The sequence below is a fragment of the Pelophylax lessonae genome (assembly GCF_965119305.1).
Source record: "Pelophylax lessonae genome assembly, chromosome: 13".
NCBI lineage: Eukaryota > Metazoa > Chordata > Amphibia > Anura > Ranidae > Pelophylax > Pelophylax lessonae.
Genome location: NC_138780.1, coordinates 115465075 through 115491772, shown reverse-complemented (window position 1 = coordinate 115491772; position 26698 = coordinate 115465075). Strand labels below are relative to the sequence as shown.

Sequence of the window (26698 nt, the reverse complement as noted above, 5' to 3'; positions counted from 1 at the left end):
GAACAACATGCATCTCATTACAAGAAAATAGCAGGATGTCTTCCAGAAGTTTTTCTCAGCTGCCTACTTCAAGAACATTCTCTCACCAATCTCTTTTTCCCAGACTGTGTTGCAGAACATTTACTTCTCTGATGTGACAAACTCTTCAGACTGGCACGTCTTCCTTTTTAGTGGCCATCCTATACCATGGGATTGCAGTGGCCAATTTGGAATAGTCTGAAATCTACTGCTGGCAAGCTGTTAGGAATAAAGAGGCCTCTAGTCTTTGTAGAATGATAAACAATTTTGCTACATAAAAGGTAAATATGTCTGTATTTTAAGATTACTAGTTCTGCGGTACATGTACACAACAGGTAACATAGCAAATGTATCTAAAGCGGCTACACATCTAATTGTCCTTGAAAACTGTACAAGGTTTCTGGCCTAGACTAAACATTTTTCAATTCTGTGGATGAGAAAGGTGTCTGAGAGTATTGTTCATCTAGTGTGCATGCCAGCCAGTGTGACTTCTCGTAGGCTTCCCAGAACAGGCAATTTCAGCCTACACAATCCACTTGGTGGCTTGATTTTGTGTGATTGGTGGAACCCATTCATAAACAATATGGCTTCACTGAACATAGCAAGGGGAAGTCAATATTTAAGTTAACAAACATATTTAAACAGTATTAAAAAAAAAAAAACATTAAAAAAGTGTCTTCTGCTAAAAAATGCAAGGATGCATTCTCTTTAATTTCTCATATAATAAACTCCAGTTCTGCAGACCTATTGCACAGATTAGCAATAGCAAAAATGGCCACCATGGATATACAGATACAAGTATTTAATATTTTTGCCTGGTCATAAAAGTTAGTTCACAAATGATTGCACCTTCACTGTATTTTCCTACCTCAAGCAAAGTTTTGGAATCTCAGCTCTTAAACAATCCTTGTCGGAGACTGCATGTGCCAGAAATTGGGTTCACTTCCCCAAATGACAAAGTATGGTCCTGAGCTATGCCTGCCAGTCAGTGAGTTTCCAAAATTCATACTAGACCTGAAGGGCCTGGTATGGATGTGGAGGGGGACTGCACATCCGTTTTTTTTTTTTTTAATTTGTGGCTGTTTTGTTTATGTTTTGCTGGGAACAGAAAATGAGTCACTGGTTACTGAGGATGCTGGCGGGTCCAATTTACAAACAGGTAACATCAGCAAAAGGGCCCAACAGTAGTCCTGGTGGAATTGTGCACATTTGCCCAGGTATATATAGTTATTAATAAAGATACCTTCAGATAAATGTTGCAGCAAAGTCCAGTTGCAGGGGCCATTTAGGATTATTGAGATGTGGCCTCCATCTTAAGCCGCAATGATGGGGAGTTACCCCAATCACTGTCCAACCAGCTTAGAATGCAGCATCTCACCGTCTGCATATGTGGCAGCACACCAGCCCCTGCGCGCCTGTCAAATTAGGATGTGCCACTGTGCCTATACAGCTGCTACATCCCTATTCAATAACATAGGCTGCCGCATGCAGTTTCAGGAGGCTCCAGCCACAAATGGCTCACTCATGCTGTACAGGCTTCAGTGCCCAAGTGAATGAAGCCTTAAAGCTGAACTCCAGGAATCCTAAAAATCCTTCTTTGCAGTGCGGCTGTGCCCAGACTGCAAGGGTTAACTGATTGTTTATGTCTATGGGAAGCAGTTTTAGTTACCAGATCTTGTACTCCCGTAAACTGGTTCCCAAAGCCTTTTCTTCCATACACGCTGGTCTAAAGTCCTAAGGTCCTCTGATATCATGATTATCATAGCATTATATTTAAGGACGCCGAGGAACAGTCCACCGCTGGAGCTTGGGGATGTGCAGTCTGATGGGGGCACAGAGGATCAGGTAAGTAAAAGTGCTTTTCCATCCTCTAGACCACATGTGCCAAACACAGGGCATGAATCCTGCCTTCCAGGTCATTTCATGTGGCCCTCACACCTCTCCTGCAGCTATGGCACCCCCTTTGTCTCCACCATCACCTTGGCTTGTATCAGCAGCCAGCAGCAGAGAGGAGGGCAGAACTCTTCCGCCAGATCCTCCGCCTCTCTGTGTAGCTGCAAGAAGGCTTGTCTCTATAACCCCCCCCCCCCTTGTCTCAGCAGTCAGCAGCAGAAAGGAGGACAGAACTTCTTCTTCAGATCCTGCACCTCTCTGTGCAGCCACAGCACCCCCTTAACATTCAGACTCCTGCAGCTGACTCCAGCCCTCCTCTGGTCCTCCTCCAGACCCTACAATTTTTGCTTCCCAGCCCTGCCCCAGCTTCTTCCAGGCAGTAGTACAAGGTAAGTGGGGTGCACTGTGATGTAATTGAGGAGGGGAGGCTCTTGACATCTGATGTAGGGAGGGGTGCGGTTCTCTGGACATCTAGCCTTACAGATACAACCAACCCTTTGAGGGGAACCATAATGCTGATGCGGCCTGCAATGAAATTGAGTTTGACACCCCTGCTCTAGACGTAAACAAGCAGTTAACCCTTGCCCTTGTGGATATAGGCCTTCTTCCGAGGAGCTGTATATACAGTGTGTGCTCAGGGTTTGTGCTGAAAGCACGCTATATAGATCAATGTTAACACAAAGAACGAGCTGTCACTGACAGTTCCTGGTCTTAAACTAACAATCGAGACACAAGTGGACTGGCTCTGGATCACATGATTGCTGTGAAAGCCTGTGATTGGCTATCACAGTGATCAGTCAATAAAAAATGCCCCTGTACTCTCTTCTGCCTCTTCTGAATGGAGAAAAATATACAGTATCTCACAGAAGTGAGTATACCCCTCACATTTTTGAAAATATTTTATTATATCTTTTCATGTGACAACACTGAAGAAATGACACTTTGCTACAATGTAAAGTAGTGAGTGTACAGCTTGTATAACAGTGTAAATTTGCTGTCCCCCCAAAATATCTCAACACACAGCCATTTATGTCTAAACCGCTAGCAACAAAAGTGAGTACACCCCTAGGAGAAAATGTCCAAATTGGGTCCAGAGTGTCAATATTTTGTGTGGCCACCATTTTTTTCCGGCACTGCCTTAACCCTCTTGGGCTTGGAATTCACCAGAGCTTCACAGGTGGCCACTGGAGTCCCCTTTCACTCCTCCACCTTCTGTTTGAGGATGCCCCACAGATGCTCAATAGGGTTTAGGTCTGGAGACATGCTTGGCCAGTTCATCACCTTTACCCTCAGCTTCTTTAGCAAGGCAGTGGTCGCCTTGGAGGTGTGTTTGGGGTCTTTATCATGTTGAAATACTGCCCTGTGGCCTAGTCTCCAAAGGGAAGGGGGATCATGCTCTGCTTCAGTATGTCACAGTACATGTTGGCATTCATGGTTCCCTCAGTGAACTTTGCTCCCCAGTGCTGGCAGCACTCATGCAGCCCCAGACCATGACACTCCCACCATGCTTGACTGTAGGCAAGACACACTTGTCTTTGTACTCCTCACCTGGTTACCACCACACACGCCTGACACCATCTGAACCAAATAAGTTTATCTTGGTCTCATCAGACCACAGAACATGGTTCCAGTAATCCATGTCCTTAGTCTGCTTGTCTTCAGCTAACTGTTTGCGAGCTTTCTTGTGCATCATCTTTAGAAGAGGCTTCCTTCTGGGACGACAGCCATGAAGACCGATTTGATGCAGTGTGCGGCATAGGGTCTGAGCACTGACAGGCTGACCCCCCAGCCCTTCAACCTCTGCAGCAATGCTGGCAGCACTCATACGTCTATTTCCCAAAGACAACCTCTGGATAGGACGCTGAGCACGTGCACTCAACTTCTTTGGTTGACCATGGCGAGGCCTGTTCTAAATGAAACCTGTCCTGTTAAACTGCTTTATGGTCTCGGTCACCGTGCTTCAGCTGTTTCAGTTTCAGGGTCTTGGCAATCTTCTTATAGCCTAGGCCAGTGTTGGTGAACCTCGGCACCCCAGAAGTTTTGCACTCTGCAGTGTAGTTGAGCATCATGGGAAATGTAGTTCCAAAACATCTGGGGTGCCAAGGTTTACCATCAGTGGCCTAGGCCATCTTTATGTAGAGCAACATTTATTTTTTTCAGATCCTCAGAGAGTTCTTGGAGATGAGGATCTAATGAATCACCAGTATAACACACGGTCACTGCACTCCGCCTGAATCGAACAGGTCATCCGTATAACATACTGTCACTGCACTCCATCTGGGTCTAATAGTTCATTTGTATACCATACTGTCACTGCACTCCACCTGGATCTAACGCAGTGTTTTTCAACCTTTTTTCAACCGAGGCACCCTTTACAATCTGACAGAATCTCGAGGCACACCAACCAAAAATGTCCTAAAAATTAAATTGTTACTTACATTAATGGGATACTTGAGCCTGGGACAATCTACACAACCGCTCTATTCTTGCAGGATTATTGTTAATGGAAACTGCACTTCTTTTTTTATGTTGCATTCCGCTTGCACAGCTGCTTCAGTTTGGCCGCAGCGCAGGATACCCACGGTTTTCATGTGCGTTTCCTATAGACTTCTATTATGTCCCTCATTTTTGGTGTGCTTTCAGAAAATGCACCAAAAATGTAGGACATAGTAGAAGTTTATGAGAAGCCACAGGTAATGCACATGAAAACCGTGGGTATTCTGCGCTACACCTGCACTGCGGCCAAACTAAAGCAGATGTGCAAGTGGAATACAACAAGACGTGCAGTTTCCATTAACAATAATACAGTATTTAAAACCCACATATCTTATGTATAAATATTACATAAAAAAAAAATGGTGATTGCTTCTTTTTTTTTGCTTTTAAAAGTAATCATTAAATTTCTTTTTTTTTTTTTAATGTAATATAAATATACATAAGATATGTGGGTTTTAAATACTGTATTATTGTTAACCGAAACTGCACGTCTTTTTTTATGTTGTATTCCACTTGCACCTGCGCTGCAGCCAAACTGAAGCAGATATGCAAGCGGAATACAACATAAAAAAAGAAGTGCAGTTTCCATTATCAATAATACAGTATTTAAAACCCACATATCTTATGTATATTCATATTACTTAAAAAAAAAAAAAAATGGTGAAAGCAATACCAGGTAAAGTTAATGACAGTCATATATCAATCAATGTAATTCATGTAATTCATGTAACTCACAAAGCCAGAGGAGTCACTGAAGAGCCTCCTCCCTGTTATTCCTCTTCTCACACACTCTGCTGTAACTCAAAAAGCGCGCCAGCCAACAGCAGCTCCCGGGACCCACGGCTCTCACCTCCCAGCAAGAACTTCGTAGGCCGATCCTCCCATAGCAACCGATGACGTCATTGGTTGGCACAACACGGTCGGGAGGCCCGCACAGCTTCCCGAGCGCATTTGGCAGCAGGAAGAGAATTTAGCCGTCCCTTCTGGCATAACCATATGGAAAACCTTTTTTTTCAATAAGATTGCTGCAAGGAAAACTTTTTTCTATAAGATTGCTGCAAATTGGGGTCATTTTGCCGCAGCACACCTGGGGACTCTTTACGGCACACCTGTGTGCTGCGGCACACTGGTTGAGAAACCCTGATCAAAAGAGTCATCTGCATGACATACTGTCACTGCACTCTGCTGGACCTAAAGAGCCATCTGTATAATATACTGTCACTGCACTCCACCTGGATCTAACAAGTCATCTGCATAACATACTGTTACTGTCCTCTGCCTGGATCTAAAGAGCCATCTGTTTAACATACTGTCACTGCACTCCACCTGGATCTATCGAGTCATCTGTATAACATACTGTCACTGCACTCTTTCTGGATCTAACAAGTCATCTGCATAACATACTGTCACTGCACTCCGCCTGGATCTAAAGTGCCATCTGTATAACATACTGTCACTGCACTCCACCTGGATCTAACGAGTCATCTGCATAATATGCTGTCACTGCACTCCGCTGGATCTAACAATTCATCTGTATAACATTCTATCACTGCACTTTGTCTGTATCTAATGAGTCATCTGTATAACATACTGTCACTGCACTCCGTCTGGATCTCACGAGTAATCTGCATAATATATGGTAGGAGTGGTCATGGTGGTAGGAGTGAGAAACACTGCACATGCTGGGTTATTTACACATATGTGCTGGGGGCTAGTTGCACCCCTAGCACATGTGACTTACTGCTGGCGGGTACTGCTGGTGGCTGCTGGTGGATACTGCTGGTGGGTACTGCTGGTTGGTACTGCTGGTGGGTACTGCTGGCTGATACTGCTGGTGGGTACTGCAGGCGGGTACTGCTGGTGGGTAATGCTTACTGGTACTGCTGGTGAGTACTGCTGGATGGTACTGCTGGTGAGTACTGCTGGCTGGTACTGCTGGTGGGTACTCCGTCTGGATCTAACAGGTCATCTGTATAACATACTGTCACTGCACTCCATCTGGATCTAAAAGGTCATTTGTATAACATACTGTTACTGCACTCCACCTGGGTCTAAAGAGCATTCACTATAACATACTGTCACTGCGCTCTGCCTTGATCTAACAGGTCATCTCCACCTGGATCTAACAGGTCATCTGAAAAAACATACTGTCACTGCACTCCGTCTGGATCTAACAGATCATCTGTATAACATACAGTCACACTCACTGCACTCCGTCTGGATCTAACAGATCATCTGCATAACATACTGTCACTGCACTCCGCCTGGATCTAACGAGCCATCTGTATAACATACTGTCACTGTACTCTGCCTAGATCTAACAGATCATCTGTATAACATACTGTCACTGCACTCCGTCTGGATCTAACAAGTCATCTGCAAAACACATTGTCACTGCACTCCGTCTGGGTCTAATGAGTCATCTGTTTAACATACTGTCACTGCACTCCGTCTGGATCTAAAATGCCATCTTTTTAACATACTCTTATTATATCACTGTCATTCAGAGGTTTGATATAATGTTTAATGTAGCATAATACTATTGCTAGTTAAATAATACATTTTATAGAGGTTTCTAAATCAGACCAAAGGGGGCAACTGAGAAAGAAAAAGGACAGAAGGATTGGTGGATATAACTTTAGCATACCTCCCAGATTCTAAGGTTTGACACCTTCAAGCGCCATTAATTAGGCACATGATACACCTTTGCCCCAGACCTGTGTTTGCAGATGTCAACAATAGTCAGCATCAACAAAGAAAGAATACTCCAAATATACACATTACTTAAACACACAGATGCATTTTCACAACTAATTTTCTTTATGCTAGAATTTGATCAGTAAAATAATTATCTGTTGGTAAACATAATTCGAGGAACTGCGTTTGTGCTGTGCAATGGTCTGCCTTCTCTGACTCTGCAGGTTTTGCACACATCATGTCCTTGTTCTGCACTGTGTCATTACACATGTGGCTGCGAGTCATGTGGGTGGTGGTGGGTGTGATTATGTGCTGGCTTTTGCACTCAGTCTGGAATCCTGTGTATATAGAGAACAGCACAGCTGCACACTTCAAACAGCAACGCACTGAGAATTAGCGACATCTACTGAGCATTTGAATATCACTGACATCCACTGAGCATCAGAAAATCACCGCCGTCTACTGAGCATCAGAAAATCACCGCCATCTATTGAGCATCAGAAAATCACAGCTGTCTGCTGAGCATCTGAATCCACAGAAACCATGGACTCTCAGGATTGTAAATGTGCACAAGGTATGCCAATGACATTGATGATAATGGATGGATATTGTTTAGTTTTGATTACTGATAATGATTGTAAATCCAATCATGAATGTTTAGTTTCTGCATTTGACTATAGATAGGTATTTGGAAATGGTGTTATAAGATAGAACACATATTGTAGCCTTCAATGTTTAGGTACTATATACATCAGATAAGTGTCACTTAATGACCTCAAGAGAATTTTTTTTGTAAGCAGCCAGATCACTCTTGCTGCAGATGACCACCATCTATAAGCAGATAACACAGATACTGCAGTTGTCTTATCTGCATTCTTTTACAGGATACAGCTCAGCAAGATGACCTATCAAACCAATGTACCGAATCAGTGAATGAAATCAGTTATTTAGGGTACTTATAGAGCTGAGAGTTGTCCACTCTGGCTTAAAATAACCAGATTAGATAATGATCTCCTTTTATAGGGTACCCTGCAGACAATATCAGATGTCAGGGGACATAGGGAGCAGACAGATAAAAATTATTCCTAAATATGTAGTTATTTCTCAGACCAACTGGCACTGGAAGGTACTTCATAAACCTCTCCTCTTCTATAGCATAAATTGGGGGGCTCATTATGTTATAGCCTATCAATTCCAGCTCCTGAAGAAGATTAGATCAGGCCCCCCTTTCCTTATACGACCGTTTTCTATTGCCATAGCTCCCAACTGTCCCTCATTTGGACACTAAATCCCTCCGTTCCTTTATCCTTCCCATTTGTCCCTCTTTTTCATATTCAAATATTTTATTGAGCAACACAAAAGCCATCACATGCAAAGTACCGTCTATTGCTAGTAAGGATTGGCTTCACGCAGGGAGTAATACAGGAACAGGTAGGATCAAACAGTAAACCCAACAAAGTGGGCCGATAGACGAATAGTGAAAGTCTGATAGTTGATGGCACACAGCAACATATTGTACAATTTGGAGATAAAGGAAGCTAGAAGCCCGTTTTTTTTAGTCTGATCTGTAAAGGACTATGAAGATGCATCAACTACCAAAATTGTTATAGAACACTAAACCTTTCATCCAGCCTTTATTTTTTTGCATTTATTCATTTAAAAACCAGTATAAAGGAAAAGTAGTGGAGAAAAAATTTGCAGTTGTTAGTTTAACCAATAAGTTTTGGTTTAATAATTTTTTCATGGTCTGCATAAAGCAGCGTCTAAGGCCTCGTTCATATGGGGTGATCACATTCATGCACCGTGCACGGGGAAGTACAGGTGTTGCTTGAACCCCCATTTTGGCAGTCCCATAGAAGTCTATTGGAACACAGCAGATGCACGGATACTACTGCCGCTGCCAATGTGACATCTACGCAGGTTTGGGTGCACAGCCAGATTGCACCCAGGGTGAGTTTGGGGACATACACCGTGACCCGCACCCAACACAAATGTCATATTGGGACACAGCGGCTGTATCTGTGCAGCCACTGTTTCCCAATAGACATGAATGGGACTACCCTTTCAGGGATGTATAGAATACCTGTGTAGTCCTGTGCGGGTAAACCCGGCCATGCATAGGGCATGGATGTGATTGCCCTGTGTGAACAAGGCCTTATGTTCTTTTGCAATAAAAGTTTCCCTCTTTCTCTTCTCAGAAAGTTGGGAGGTATGTCTGTTGCCCTTGAGCATAAAGTAGATAACTTAATTCATTTATAAAAAGTCTGCATAATATAAGAATTGAAAGATAGGCAATCTAACTAATAATAACATTAATATTTAACATTTTAAATAAAGAGATTATCATTAAACATTTTAAATTTTTTTGGAACTTTTATTGCCTTAAAAAAAAAAAAAAAGTGCTTGTGACTACCATTTGGTACAATTAAACTCATTTTGTTGCATAATTTCAGAAAATTACAAATTTGATGCCAATTGTAAAATACAATTCACAGTTTTTATATATGTAGAGTTGGTTAGAATGGGTCCTCCACTCCTTGCCTCGACCTCCTCAAGAACTTCAGCCCCTCTTACTCAGTAGGTCGAAAACACAAAGCTAGCAATATGACAGAAAATCGCTGAAGGCAGTACCTGATACCCAGTAGTGGTATGTCAGGAAACAGGCACTGAACATGCTAGTAAAGGCAAGTCTTAACATATTATCACACAATATATATAGTAACTAAAAAAAGCATAAAGATGGATTGGCAATAGTAATACCATAATTTGGCATACAGTGTGATCAGTATTAAGCACTAAGCATGAGATGACACTCTGTGCCAGATCAGCATACACAGTACCAAGGCCACAGAATTGGAGCACTGGACAGTAATGTAGCTTAAGAAAGAATTTAAGAAAATCCAATAATACTCACCTAAGTGGATGCAGCATTAGTCTGATGCTGCATCTGTCCCCTGCTGCCTCTAAGACTGAGAACAGAGTGATCAATGACCACTGATCACTCAGTTCTTGGTATTCGGTGAGCAGAAAGCCATAGAATGTCAGTCACCAGCTCTCTGCTCTGCCACTCCAGTGCTCACTGGGGCTCCAGGCTGTGGAGGGGACAGGAGCAGCTGGCTCAGGCTCTCAGTGGAGCTCTGAGAGGCTGAGCAAGCTGCCACTCAGGCATCTGGGTTTGATCCCAACATTAAAGCCATGATCTCTCCAGAGCCTTGACTGGCTGAGTGATGTCATCTGACACTCCTGCACTCCTGTGACCCACAGGAGATGTAGGGCTAAAATAGTTTTGACCCTACTTCTCCTTTAACCACTTAAGCCCCGGAGGATTTGGCTGCTAAAAGGACCAGACCCCTTTTTTCAACTTGGCACTTTGTGACTTTAACTGATAATTGCGCGGTCATGCAATGCTGTACCTAAACGAAATGTACGTCCTTTTTTTCCCACAAACAGAGCTTTCTTTTGGTGGCATTTGATCACCTCTGCGCTTTTTATTTTTTGCGATATTAATAAAAAAGAGCGAAAATTTTGCAAAAAAATGACATTTTCAACTTTGTCTTTTAAAAAATATCCAATATACTCAATTTATGTCATTTTTTTTGGCCAAAATATATTTAGCTACATGTCTTTGACAAAAAAAAAATCAATGAGCGTATTTTTATTGGTTTGCGCAAAAGTTATAGCGTCTACAAACTATGGTGTAAATACTGAAATTTACGAAGCTTTAATTTCTGACTGCCTATCTCATTTCATGAAGTGCTAAAATGGCGGGGCAGTACAAAACCCCCCCAAACTACCACTTTTTGGAAAGTAGACATCCTAAGGAATGTTCTGAGAGGCATGTTGAGCTCATTGAATATTTTATTTTTTTGTCACAGGTGTTTGAAATGATATATTGCTCACACATGCCATGGGTATATGTGTAATTACACCCCAAAATATATTCTGCTGCTTCTCCTGAGTACAGGGATACCACATATGTGAGACTTTTTGGGAGCGTAGCTGTGTACGGGAGCCGGAAAACAAGTCACCACCATCAGAATTTCAAAGGGCGTACATTTTTCATTGCATTTTCTCACTACCTATAACGGTTTAGGAGGCCCTGAAATGTCAAGATACCACAAAACCCCCCCAAATGACACCATTTTGGAAAGTAGACACCCCAAGCTGTTTGCTGAGAGGCATGGTGAGTCCATGGAATATTTTATATTTTGCCACAAGTTTCGGGAAAATTACAATTTTTTTTTTTAATTTTTTTTTTTTACACAACGTTGTCACTAAAAGATAAATTTCTCACACATGACATGGGTATATGTGGAATGACACCCCAAAATACATTCTGCCGCTTCTCCTGAGTATGGGGATGCCCCATGTGTGAGACTTTTTGGGAGCCTAGCTGTGTACAGGACCGCGAAAACCAATCAACACTCTCAGGTTTTCTAATGGCGTAAATTGTTCATGTCACCTCTGCACTACCTGTCGCAGTTTCGGAGGCCCTAAAATTCCAAGATAGCACAAAACCCCCCCCCAAATGACCCCATTTTGGAAAGTAGACACCCCAAGCTATTTGCTGAGAGGCATGGTGAGTCCATGGAATATTTTATATTTTGCCACAAGTTCCGGGAAATATATATATATATATATATATATATATATATATATATATATATATATATATATATATATTTTTTTTTTTACACAAAGCTGTCAGTAAATGATATATTGCTCACACATGCCATGGGTATATGTGAAATGACACCCCAAAATACATTCTGCTGCTTCTCCTGAGTACAGGGATACCCCATGTGTGAGACTTTTTTGCAGTCTAGCCGAGTACAGGACCCCGAAAACCAACCTCCACTTTCAGGCTTTCCAAAGGCGTAAATTGTTTATTTCACTCCTGACTACCTATCACAGTTTCGGAGGCCCTAAAATTCCAAGATAGCACAAAACCCCCCCAAATGACCCCATTTTGGAAAGTAGACACCCTGAGCTATTTGCAGAGAGGCATGTTGAGTGTTTTGCAGATCTCACTTTTTGTCACAAAGTTTTGGAAACTGAAAAAAAGAGGAAAAAAAATGCATTTTCCTGTTTTTTCTTCATTTTCCCAAAAAAATGAGAGCTGCAAAATACTCACCATGCCTCTCAGCAAATAGATTGGAGTGTCTACTTTGCAAAATTGGGTCATTTGGGGGGGGGGTTTGTGCCATCTTGGCCTTTTATGGACTTCAAAAGTGTGATAGGTAGTAAGGAGTGAGATCAACAATTTACTCCCTTAGAAAGCCAGAAGGTGCAGATTGGTTTTCCGGGTCCTGTACGCGGCTAGACTGGCAAAAAGTCTCACACATGGGGTATCCCTGTACTCAGGAGAAGCAGCAGAATGTATTTTGGGGTGTCATTTCACATATACCCATGGCATGCGTGAGCATTATATCATTTACTGACAACTTTGTGTTAAAAAAAAAAAAAAAATTATTTTCCCGAAACTTGTGGCAAAATATAAACTATTCCATGGACTCACCATGCTTCTCAGCCAATAGCTTGGAGTGTCTACTTTGCAAAATGGGGTCATTTGGGGGGGTTTTGTGCTATCTTGAAATTTCAGGGCCTCTGAAACTGTGACGGGTAGTCAGGGGTAAAATCAGCAATTTACGCCATTAGAAAACCTGAAGATGTGGATTGGTTTTCGGGGGCGCGTACACAGCTAGGCTGCCAAAAAGTCTCACACATGGGGTATCCCTGTACTCAGGAGAAGCAGCAGAATGTATTTTGGGGTGTCATTTCACATATACACATGGCATGTGTGAGCAATATATCATTTAGTGACAACTTTCTGTAAAAAAACAACAACAAAAAAAAAAGAAATAATAATTTTCCCGACACTTGTAGCAAAATATAAAATATTCCATGGACTCACCATGCCTCTCAGCAAATAGCTTTGGTTGTCTACTTTTCAAAAAGGGATCATTTGGGGGGTGTTTGAACTGTCCCGGCATTTTATGCTCAATCTTATCCACACATCACCCACTCTTCTAACCACTTGAAAACCAAGCCTTTTCTGTGCCTTTTTGTTTACATGAAAAAATATTTTTTTTTTACTAGAAAATTACTTTGAACCCCCAAACATTATATATTTCTTTAAAGCAGAGGCCCTATAGAATAAAATGGTGGATGTTGCAAATTTTTTTGTCACACGGTATTTGCGCACAGATTTTCCAAACGCAATTTTTGCGAAAAAAATACATTTTTTTTTTAAATTTATTGCACAAATACACTATATAATTCCAATCTTTTTGGTAAAATTTAAAAGATGATCTTATGCCGAGTTCATAGACACCTGACATGACATGCTTTAAAAATTGCGCACGCCTGCGCAGCGGCAACAACGTACGTACATTTTTAAAAACTTTAAAAGTCTCTACAGGTTACCACTTTAGACTTACAGAGGAGGTCTACTGCAAAAAGTACTGCACTCGATCTGGCGATCGCGGCGATACCTCACATGCATGTTGAAATTGCGGTTTACATATGACACTAGACCAACGCTTGCGTGTGCCATTGCGCGCAAGCACGGGGGGAAAGGGGGGGGGCTCAATTTTTTTTTTTTTTTTTTTTTTTTTTGCTTTTTTATGTTATTTTGACACCTTTCCTTTAATTTTTTTTTTTTAAATCATTTTTATTGTTATCACAGTGAATTTAGATATCCCCTATGATAGCAATCGGTAGTGACAGGTACTCTTTTTTAAAAAAATTGGGGTCTTTTATACTCTAGATCTCTCCTCTGACCTTAATGTATCTGACCACGCCAAAATTGGTGTGATAAAATACTTTCCCAATTTCCCAATGGCCCTGTTTATTTCTGGCGAAAAAGAAGTCATGAAATGCTCGTAGCCTCCGGCATCTTAGGCCATAGAGATGATTGGAGCCATTCTAATCTTCAATTAGCTCTATGGTTAGATAACTGAACCACCGGCTGCACTCTCGGGTTAACCGGTGGGACAGGAGAGCCCGAGAAAAACCACGGAAGGCTGCGGAAGGCGGCGGTGGGGGGGGGGGAGGCCCCTCCCACTGCATGTAAAAGCAGTCTAGCGGCCAATTACCTGCTAGGATTGCTTTTACATGTTAGCCGACCGCTGGCTGTAAAAAACGATACCAAGATGATGCCTAAATCTGCAGGCATCATCCTGGTACAACCACTCAAAGTCCAGCAACGTACCAGTACATTGCTGGTCCTTGTTTGGCATATAGGTTTTTTTTTTTCATGCAGCCTGTGGGCTGAACGGAAAAAAAGAGAACCTATCAGAAATCAGCACAGGAATAATGCGTAGTATTACTCATCATTAACCGCCCAAACAACCACCCACTGAATTTAATGATGAGTATACACGACACTATCCACGTATACCAAAATAGGATTTTAACTGCAGTGCTGAAATCAGAAAATCACCACAGCTGCTATCAGCAAAGGTATCCATATATGCTGAGCGCAAACACGGTTTGTGTCAGAATATATAAAATCAATGCGTGGTAGCCGACAATTACCTGCAAGAGAAACAGGTCACAAAAGAATGAAAAAACAAACAAAGGACATTGAAAAAAGTATAGTAGGAAGGAGTAGAAGGACATATAAAATTACTGACACCACAACAGTTTTTGGATCCTTTTATTTTTCTTTCTAACTGTTCCTTTATTTCTTGATTTGGGAGGGAGTGCGATCTTCTGCGATCTTCTCTTCCAGCTTGGGTCTCTCAAAATGTCGATGGACATCCAACATCCTTCGAGACCCTGTGTTTGTGTGCCCTACACTGTGTCGTGCTGTACCCTACACTAATACTCCACTAGTGTATGGTAGCGCTCAAAACATTCCCCGATGCAGAGACCAGGTTGGTCAGGACATTTGGGACAATAATAACGGGTGTCACGCCTAAATCCGCGCCTGCTACAGACACGACATCGTCTTTGGGGTCGTATTTGGGTAGGGGTACTCGGGAGGGCATAAGGAAAATGCCTCTCATGCAGCCGGCTCACTGCATCTGGAAGGGGAAGTTGGGCAGGTATGCCTCCTGGGTACAGGTAGGCAAGGATGACCGCTTCCTGGAATTCCCGGAAGGGTCCAGTTCGTCCTGACGCCCTGTATAGGACAAAGGCGTTCAGCATAGCCAATTGGAAAAGGTAAACAGACACTTTTTTGTACCAGCGTCTGGCTTTACGGGCAACTAAATACGGCGCCAAAAGCTGGTCGTTAAGGTCCACCCCTCCCATGTTAAGGTTATATTCGTGGACACAGAGGGGTTTCTCCATAACGCCAGTTGCCGTAGGGATTTGGACTGTCGTGTCTGCGTGAAGGGAGGACAGAACATAAACATCCCGTGTATCCTTCCACTTCACCGCAAGCAATTTGTCCGTTTTCAAGCAGGCTCTCGCCCCCCGACTAAGACGGGAATTTACAAGCCGTTGGGGGAAGCCCCGGCGATTAGGTCGCACGGTGCCACATGCGCCAATTTGTAAATCAAGCAGGTGACTAAATAGTGGCACGCTTGTGTAAAAATTGTCCACGTACAAATGGTACCCCTTTCCGGATAAGGGTGACACCAAGTCCCAAACAATCTTACCGCTGCTCCCTATGTAGTCTGGGCAGTTCGGGGGCTCCACAGTGCTATCTTTTCCCTCATAGACACGGAAATTAACTGTATAGCCTGTGGCCCTGTCACAGAGCTTATACAACTTGACCCCGTATCTGGCACGCTTGCTGGGGAGGTACTGTTTGATAGCAAGACGGCCAGTAAATTTAATCAGGGACTCGTCAATGCAGACAACTTGTTCGGGGGTAAACAAGGCTGCAAACCGCTGATTGAAGTGGTCTATGAGGGGCCGAATTTTGTGGAGCCGATCATATGCAGGGTCTCCCCGAGGACGACAGATTTCATTGTCGCTACAATGCATAAATCACAGAATTTGCTCGTATCTCCCCCTGGACATGGAGGCAGAGTACATGCGCATATGGTGAGCTGGGCTAGTGGACCAATATAGCCGCAATTCACTTTGTTTAGTTATGCCCATGTGGAGGGAAAGGCCCAGAAAGATCTTAAATTCGGAAACCGTTATAGGATTCCAGCCGAATCGTCTGGCAAGGTGCGAATTTGGGTTGGCGGCGATAAATTGTTGAGCATATAAATTTGATTGATCCACAATAGATCTGAAAAGATCTTCCGTGAAGAACAGCTCAAAAAAGTTCAGGGGCGTAAAACCAGCTGTCTCCACGTGGATTCCAGGTTGGGCGGTGAATGGGGGAAGTACTGGCGCTGTAGAATCAGTGGGTTGCCAATTGGGATATGCCAGCGTATCAGGGAGGGCACTATGGGCTCTACGGGCCTGTCTTCGAATACGCGGTGGCTGCGGGCCACTACTTGTGCTAGCCACCGCACCAGCTTCAACTGCACTTAGGGGACTCGCCACGTCACCAGGTCTTACTGCAGTGCTGGTTGTACTAGGTCCAGGTTGTACTAGGCCGCTGGCGCTTGCCAGGTCGCCAGAAAAATGAGCGGCACTGGTAACCACACTCTGCTCCATACGAGCACCCTGCGATTCCTGCATTTCAACAACTCCAGAATGGGGTCGGGTACGCCTGGGTCTAACAAGGACCCATCTGTCGTCGGAGCTGTCTGTCAGGGAGCCGCTGCTGTCATCTGGTTCGTATACTGACCCTGATTCTGCCGGTGAGGCTTCCCCATCGCTCTCACCTGACATGGTCATTATACTGTAAATAGCTTCATCACTGTACGAACGTTTAGACATTTTGGTAACTAAATTTACCCGTACAGTGATGCGACTCACAGGTAATAAAAGCACCTGGTTGTCGAAGACTATTTCAAGCGCTACCAAAAAAACTGCTAATGCTAGCAGGGATCAGGCCTGACTCTGCTAACACAGCGGTTTTGTGTCTTGTGTTTTTTGTAAGTGACAGTAATCTATTGATTACTACACTTACCTGGGTGAAAGGGTTAAACGCAGGTGCTGGCCGGAATCAGTGCTGATCGTGCAAACACCGCGTTTTGGGAACCCTAAACTATGGGGGCGCTAGTATAGCTCTGATCAGATCAGATATTGATCTGTTCAAACACTATACTAGAAATGGAAGTGTATGTGCGTGCGTGCGTGTGTGGTAATCAAGGGGTTACTTCTAAACTATGCGCCGGGGATCTGGGGGGGGGGGGGGTGGCGGGGACCCTAAACCTCCTTTGGGAAAGAAACTAGCTAGCTAGAGCAACCTCAAGTCACAATGACACCAATACAAAATACAGTAAAAACAGTATATTATGTGTGTGTATTAGTGCTAATGTGACAGAGGGTGTAGGGGTTAACGGGATGTGATCAGGGGGGGGGATCAGGGGTTTAAATCTTTATTGGAAGGGACTGGCGGGTATCCTAAGGATAAAAGAAACGGTGGCAAGCGCTAAACCTGGTCACAAGTCACACTTATACGGGTATATAGAAAATGCTATATACTGTATATAGTGTGCGTTGTGGCAGGGGGTGTAGGGGTGATCAGGGGGGGATCAGGGGATTAAATCTTTATTGGGCGGGTGGCGGGGACCCTAAACCTCCTTGGGACACAAACTTAGTCGCCTGCGCTAATTCTGATCACAATCACACTAATACAAAAATACAAAAACACAGTATATTACGTTTGTATTAGTGCTGATGTGACAGAGGGTGTAGGGGTTAACTAGCGGTGATCAGGGGGGGGTCAGGGGAGATCAGGGGCTCAAATCTTTATTAGGGGGGGTTGGCGGGTAATTCAAGTGGAAAAAGGGGGGTCGCAAGCGCTAGACCTGACCACAAATCACACTTATACGGGTATATAGCAAAATGCTATATACTGTATACGGTGTGTGTTATGGCAGGGGGTGTAGGGGTGATCAGGGGGGGTCAGGGGCTTAAATCTTTATTGGGCGGGTGGCGGGGACCCTAAACCTTCTTGGGACAGGAACTTAGTCGCCTGCGCTAATTCTGATCACAATGACACAAATACAAAAATACAATAACACCGTATATTGCGTTTGTATTAGTGCTGATGTGACAGAGGGTGTAGGGGTTAACGGCGGTGATCAGGGGGGGGGTCAGGGGAGATCAGTGGGTTAAATCTTTATTAGGGGGGGGTGGGGGGTAATTTGAGTGGAAAAGGGGGGGGTCGCAAGTGCTACACCTGTTCACAAATCACACTTATACAGGTATATAGGTAAATGCTATATGCTGTATATAGTGTGTGTTGTGTCAGGTGCTGTAGGGGTTAATTGGGGGGGGCGATCGGGGGTGAAATGTGCCTATCTAAGTGTGTATGTACGTGCTTGGTGCTGTACTTACAATTAGATGTGCTCTCCTCTCACGCTGGATCCAAAAAGACCGTTGGGAGGGGAGGGCACATCTCCTCTAAGCCTGTGTTTACATTTCACAGGCTTAGAGGGAGATCTGATTGGGCAGGACCGATCAACAGGTCCAGACCAAAAATGATTGGCCTGGACCTGATGACTGATCGGTTCTGACCCCAATCGAGTCATCGGCGGGACCGCGGGTGCGCGCGCGCGCGCACCAGAGCGGCGAAGGCTAGTGACGTACCGCTACGTCACTCTGCCTGGCCGGGGCTGACCGCCGCAGTATATAGTCGTGCGGCGGTCGGCAACCGGTTAATTACTGCATCCTGGTGACTATACTGCCAAGGTGCATTAATGATGACCGTGCTTGGTCTGGGCTAACTGGATAAAGAAGAAGTTAACTTAACTTCCTTTAAAGGAGATGTATGGGAATCCATTTTTCCCCCCATTTATACCGTATATGTCGGTGTATAAGGCGACTGGGCATTTAAGACGACCCCCTAATTTTCCAGTTAAAACATAGGTTTTGGACTATACTCGCCGTATAAAAGACTACCCCCCTTCTGAGGCAACAACATTTAAAAACATCTGTTTTGTTTACACCCACTAATCTGTCAGCCCGCTGGATGTGCGGTAATACTATATGTACCATAGCTTCAGCTACATACAGTATATTGCACTGAGCCAATCACGGCGAGCGATGTATTCTGTTAATAAACACAAAGCCAGCTCGGATTGGCTGAGTCAGAGGTTGTAACATTATCAGCACGCCTCTCTGGCTGGCTGAGAGCCTGAGCAGGGTGTCGGTCCCGGCACCTGGCGGATCCTGACTCCATGGTCGTGATGACGCAGTGCCTGGACCGACTTCTGTGACGTCAGCAGAGAGCGGACTTCAGACTGCTCTCTGCTGAAAACGGGTAATAGGAGTGCAAAACGATCTGCACTCCTGTGATCCATAGGAGATGTACAGCCAAACAAGCTTTGGCTGTACATCTCCTTTGAAGAAGTAGTAGAAATAAGGGGGCTTGTAAAAGGGTTTTATAGGAGATAGTCTATTATTGTGTTCTTCTGTCAACTATAGTTGGGGCCCTTTAGGCGGTGTTGGTGCACAACAGTCTTGATAAACCAGCATGCATTATAGATGCATTCTAGGTAGGGATGTAACGATATCAAAATCTCACGGTACAATACAATTTCGATATTGACCTCACGGTACGATATTTATTGCGATATTGTGGAAAAGCTCATGGTATTGTTAAATAGCTCATGATAGTGTTTGTGATGATAATAGCGAAAAAATACCGACATTTATTCTGCTTTTGCCAGTCAACAGGCAATTTATTGTTGTATTTATGGATCCATGACAACATAAAACACTGATCACATAGTGCTTTTAACCACTTCCATACCGAGTCATGTAAAATGATGTCGGCAAAGTGGTTGTCTAGATCCGGGCCGCCGTCATATGACGTCGGCCCGTTCTAGCTGCTACTGCGCGCCCCCGGCGGCGCGCAGCGGCGCGATCAGGGATGAGGCTCGTCCCTCGGACATAGCCCATCCCTGATCAAGGTAAACAGCCAATAGAAATTGGCTGTTTACCACGTGATCGGCTGTGTCAATCACAGCCGATCACATGAGCGGCTCCAGCACGAGCCGCTCGTTCTCTCCGCAATGCGCGCCCCCGGGGGCGCGCAGAGCAGCGATCGGGGACGAGGCTCGTCCCTCGGACAGAGTCGATCCCCGATCTAGGTAAAGAGCCAATGAAATTGGCTCTTTACCACGTGACCGGCTGTGTCCAATCACAGCCGGTCACAAATGTCAACAGAGAACACGGTAACTAGCTGTCACCGTGTTCTCCTCCTCACACACTGATCCTGTGTGAGGAGGAGATTGTGGTAACAGCTAGTTACCAACTACAGTGCACCCTAAACACACTGATTGCCCCCCCCCCCAATAAAGAGCACCTGTCACTAGCCCATCAAAGTACCCGAGTACCTGTCACCAGCCCATCAGGTACTCAGATGACAGGTACTTGGGTACTCTGATGGGCTGGTGACAGGTATTCGGGTACTCTGATGACAGGTTATCGGGTACTCTGATGACGGATACTCTGATGACAGGTACTCGGGTACTCTGATGACAGGTACTCGTGTACTCTGATGACCTGTCAACGGAGAACCCGTCATCAGAGTACCTGAGTACCTGTCACCTACCCATCAGAGTACCCGAGTACCTTCCACCTGCTCATCAGAGTACCTGACGCCTGAAGTACCCAAGTACTTGCCGCCTGCTCATCAGTACCCATCACTACTCATCAGTACCTATCACGTATCAGTACCCATCAGTACAGTATCACCTATCAGTCAGTGAGTACTACTCATCAGTACCTATCACCTGCCTGTCACCTGCCCATAAGAGTACCCGAGTACCTGTCACCTGCCTATCGGAGTACCCGAGTACCTGCCACCTGCTCATCAGTACCAGAGTACCTGTCACCTGCCCAACAAAGTACCCGAGTACCTGTCACCCTTCATACAGCCACCATGTCCAAGTCCAAAAAGGTTTATATACGTCCTCCGTTTAAACCTAAATACCGGTGTTATGGCAGCAGATAGCTGCCATAACCCTGGTATTTTTTTAAACGGTGGACGGTTGGCTTTCCGATAAGGGTGGTCCCAGCGGCGGATTCGCCGTGGGATCACCCTTCCGGGATGGCGGAAGAGGCGCCCCCCCCCCTCCCGACGCGTTCCGGTCCTTTTCCCCGCTTACCGGACCCGCCGGCAGCGGGGAAAACGATCCGGTCCCAAATCCTCACAGACAGGATGTCGAGTGAGGGCAAGCTTGCCCTCACTTGACTCTATGGTCTTGGAGGACCGGAGCTACGGAAAATGTTGTTGCCTAGCAACCGGTTTAAAGGTCCTTTTTTTTTTTTTTTCATTTTATATTATAATTATTATTTATTTTTTTTTTTCTATCTTTTAGTGTACTTGTGAGATCTGAGGACTTTTTGACCCCAGATCTCACAAAAAAGAGGTCCTGTCGTGCCTATTTCTATTACGAGGAATATTTACATTTCTTTTAATAGAAATAAAAATGATCAATTTTTTTTTTTTTTTAAACGGTGTAAAAATAAAAAATAATAAATAAAATAAATAGTAAAAAAAAAAATTAAAGCGCCCTGTCCCCGTTCGCTCGCGCGCAGAAGCGAATGCATACAGAAACCCCGCCCACATATGTAAACGGTGTTCAAACCACACATGTGAGGTATCGCCGCGATCGTTAGAGCAAGGGGAATAATTTGAGCCCTAGACCTCCTCTGTAACTCAAAGATGGCAACCTGTAGAAATTTTTAAATTGTCGCTATGGGGATTTTTAAGTACCAAAGTTTGTCACCATTCCGTGAGCGTGCGCAATTTTGAAACATGACATGTTGGGTATCTATTTACTCGGCGTAACATTATCTTTCACATTATGGAAAAAAATTGGGCTAACTTTACTGGTTTCTTATTTTTTAATTAAAAAAAGTGAATTTTTTCCAAAAAAATTGCGTTTGGAAGACCGCTACGCAAATACGGTGTGATAAAAAATATTGCAATAATCTCCATTTTATTCTCTAGGGTCTCTGCTAAAAAAAAATATATAATGTTTGGGGGTTCTAAGCAGTTTTCTAGCAAAACAACTGATTTTAGCTTGTAAACACCAAATGTCAAAAATAGGCCTAGGCAAGTGGCTAGGATGCATGATGATGCTCCTTGGATGTTAGGCCCCTCTATATGGCTAGGCTGTGAAAAAGTCTCACACATGTGGTATTGCCATACTCAGGAGGAGTGGCAGAATGTATTTTGGGGTGTCATTTTTGCTGTGTACATGCTATGTGTTAGAAATAGCTTATAAATTGACAACTTTGTGGGAAAAAAAAGAAAAAAAATTTTTTTTCTTCATTTTCCCAAGAATTGTGGGAAAAAATTACAACTTCAAAAAACTCACCATGCCTCTTACTAAATACCTTGGACTGTCTACTTTACAAAAAGGGGTCATTTGGGTGGTATTTGTACTGTCCTGACATTTCAGGGCCTCAAGAAAGGAGATAGGCAGTCAGTACATCTGGTGTGATCAATTTTCAGTAATTGGTACCATAGCTTCTAGACTCAATAACTTTCACACAGACTAAATAATATACACTAATTTGGGTTAATTTTACCAGAGACATGTAGCAGTATACATTTTGGCCCAAATGTATGAAGAAAAATTTATTTTTTGCAAAATTTCATAATTGAAACTAAAAAAAAGTGTTTTTTTTTCAAAATTTTTGCTCTTTTTTTGCATATATCACGAAAAAAAAAAACCCCAGTTGTGATCAAATACCACCAAAAGAAAGCTCTATTTGTGTGAAAAAAATGATAAAAATTTTGTTTGGTTATAGTGTAGCATGACTGAGCAATTGTCATTCAAAGTGTGAGAGTGCTGAAAGCTGAAAATTGGTCTGGGCAGGAAGGGTGTCTAACTGCTCTGTATGGAAGCGGTTAAAGTGCAAGTTGTAGTCAGGAACATCAATATTCTGTATAGTAATATTTGGTTGCATAACTGATTCTTCTGTGCAATGTTCAAGTTAAGAAGCAGCTAGAACAATTGTAAACAAACAATAGGCAATTCCCTTTAAGTGCAAACAAAGATCAAGTTAAGTCAGGTTTAAATGTGCAAGGCAAATAAAGGCAGCCTTTTAAAACTGGTATTTAGGAACATAACTTAAACTTAAATAAAATAGTCAGTCAAAAAGCCTTTAAAAAAAACACTGACCTATCATTTAGCTTATGTTCACGTTTTTCATCAGAAAGATCAAAATATCTACATTGCAAGAAAAAAAAAAAACAGTAAAAAAAAATCCTTAAACTCTGGTCTATGTAGTAGTTAACAATGATTTGTTCCGTGGGACTGTGTTTATTCCTCTTGCTTTTTGACGGACACCTGTCCTTTTAATATTGTAATCCAACCACGACGATATCGAGACACGACCACGACGATATCGAGACGACCACGACGATACGATATCGCGATATCTTCGATATCGTTACATCCCTAATTCTAGGTGTAGTATAGGTACTAAGTATTAGGTGTCCTGCTTTCAGCAACTCAGTCCCTGCTAATTAATATGCAAATGATGGGAAATCTGCCCTCTCACTGGTTCTTGTGATGCAACTGTAAAGTTCCCATTGTAGAAAAGGGGCCCCTTGTCTTTACACAGATGTTTCTGAAGGTCAGGAGTGCTAGAAAGGATGGTGAGCCCTCTGACCTCAGGCCCTGGTCCCCACTGGCCTGGCCTTCTGTCGACATGTTGGAACACAGGCAAAAGTGCTTACATGGACTCCTGCGGCAACAAGAGGTTCTTAGAGCAGTCCTGTAAAAATTATATCACCACTCCCCCTCTGCCTCAGGGTTCTCTGGTAACTGTAGTGTAAGGGTCCATGAGTCCCATCCTAGGACTGCTGTCCTGAACTGCAGTTCTCATGATCCACAGCATTCTGCATTGAAGTTCATAGGCTTTCCTGACTATAGCCCTCCCCCTGCTTACTGGAGGGGACAGTACAACACAACATCCAGCAAGACAGTAAAAAATGAAAGCAAACTTACTGTGAGTGTGACTAGGGCATTGTGTCCTTCTCTATGTTTCTGTAGTCCACACCTGGCTACATAAAGATTTGCAGGGTTATTTTCAGGAGGTTGAACTGGAAAAATATACTGGTAACTTTACTAAAACTGTGGTGGTACCAATGTATTGATCCTATTGATTTAGCACCTCTCACAGTCCCAAGTGGGAATTTATGAGAAACTTACATACTGTGCATTGGAGACAGGATTCCACAATCTAGGAGGGCCCATTGAGAATTATATACTGCTACGCAACTATAGATTTCTGCATGGTCTAGCTTGCTTATGTGTTTTTTTAATATAGACTTTTACAATTGTATCTCTTTGCCTTTTATAGGTGCCCCCTGTACCTGCCAACCAAACGCCTGTAAATGTCAGGACTGCAAATGCGATTCATGCAATAAAAGTAAGACTAAGATTTTTTTTTGTATCCACCTCACATGTACACTAGGCAGGGACTAAATTCACTATCCTGTAAAGTGCTGAGTAATTCCATAACAGCTATAAAAAAAAAAAAAAAAGGGGGAATACCGCGCTAATGTCACAAAGGGCAGCCACCACAACACAGGAAGAATGTATGCAATGATTATAATAATAATACGTGCAGCGCTAATAAACTATAAATGATTACCCATAATGTAACCATCAACACATAAATTAAATTGTGATAATTAAAACGTGTAAAATTTCATATACAAAATGATTGAATATATTAAAGATCTAGTGTGAATATAAAGAGATTAATACCACCACAGATATAACGCCGTGTGGGCATTAAAACATGAGTGACATCAGTAAAGATGATTTAGTAAAATGAATAGTGACATAACAAATCACAATATAAGTGACATCACATTCAAATTATAAAAAATCCAAAAAATGTAGTCCATGGATTGAATCCAAATGCATGTATGTATAACGAATCTTCAAAACATGCTCCAAGTGAATACTGGATGAAACCCATGACCAAAAAAAAAAAAACAATTTTTGTTGTGAAGAAATCCACCACCAACAGAGGCACCAGAAAATGTGCACCCAGTTTGGCGTACGCCTATTGGGTCAACTAAAGTGATGGTGTATGCACACCTAGTAGGGGAGGGGAGAACGATATTGTCGTTTTTCCCACCACTCTCTGTACAGCTCTCCTTACACTGGGATACTCCTTATCCACCCTCAGTAGAACTATTCAGTAGGGAATTGGTAGCATCACCGTCAAGCACAGATATATATTCTTCTCCAACCGTCCCTCGGTGGATAGATCATCAGAATAAGCAAACAAAAAGCCTCCGCATAGTGTAAAACCATACAATGAAGGGATTTATTAAAAGTTCAGAACACTTACAATTCAGTCGATAAAAAGGTGGAAACCTATACTGAGGCTCTGTTTCCACTAGTGCGACTTGTCATGTTGCTTTGGGCACATAAATTTGCATGTCACAGCCCTTTGATTTCAACGGCACCTGTTCCAATCTATGCGACTTAAAGTTGCACCAACTTTGAAAAGGTGCCTGCACTACTTTGATGTGACTTTTGATGCGAATTTGAGTCAGAGTATAAAGTCAGATCAAAAAAATTGCACTCAAATTTGCATCAAAGTCGCACTGCAAAGTCGCACTGCAAATCGTGTGACTTTGGCATTGCACTAGTGGAAACGTAGCCTGAGAAAATATGCAGGCTGCTATAGCTGATCTCACCTTTTGAAAATGCTAGTTGCATTGTTATTCTACTTATCTAATGGTGCGATTATCTTCTGATAAATGACATCACAAATTATTATACAGGATTTATATAGCACCAGCAGTTTGAGCAGCGCTTTTCTTCAGATTTTGTTTGGTATAGGTTGCCTTTAGATAAATTAAGATTTTTTTCACTTTTATTAGTCTGTTTTATTGGTGACAGTTATAAGTATTGGGACTTTTGGCTGCTCTGACATTCACCTTGGTCTAAGCATACAGTATGATCTGATGACTGTCTCTATCCCCAGGATGCTGCACCTGCTGTCCGGACAAGCGCAGTAAATGCAGTGAGGGCTGTCAATGTTCTAGCGGAAGTGAGACCTGCAAATGCTGCAAGTGAACAGCGCTGCAATGAAGATGGAATTCATAACAATCTGATCTGTATATTGTGATGTGCTATGTGATCTACATGTTTAACTTAAGCTGATGAATGCAGTATTAGTGTGATGTCTGGGACAATGCTCCAGCTCTTGTGTTTCTTAATAAAGGTGTCTATGAAGTATGATGTCTTGGTGTTGCATTACCTGTCAAGTGAAATTGGTGTCTTTAATAGCTAAACAGACCTTCTAAAAATATTAATTCATAATACAACTGATAGAGAATAATATGATTTCCATTGTAAGGTGATTCTCTGCGACACGAGTCACCCGAAATCGCACTGGTGTAAACCAGGCCTTAACTGCACAACACATCATCAAAATTCAAATGTTCTAACTGAGTGGCTTAATGAAAATGTTTCAAATTGCTTACAGCAGTTCAGTTAGATAGTGTAATAAGGTGGTGTAGACAGCAGCGATGATATGCCAAGGGAGGAAACTATATCAACCAGTCACTATTCCCTGA

The 26698-nt window shown here is 43.1% G+C and overlaps 1 long non-coding RNA gene across 1 annotated transcript; it reads left to right on the top strand.

Annotated features, from left to right (window-relative positions):
- Positions 1 to 7413: 7413 nt before the first annotated feature.
- Positions 7414 to 26360, top strand: LOC309569335. The gene is made up of 3 exons (XR_014226061.1): positions 7414 to 7678; positions 24457 to 24525; positions 26104 to 26360. It is a non-coding gene; the product is annotated as an uncharacterized lncRNA (long non-coding RNA).
- Positions 26361 to 26698: the final 338 nt, after the last annotated feature.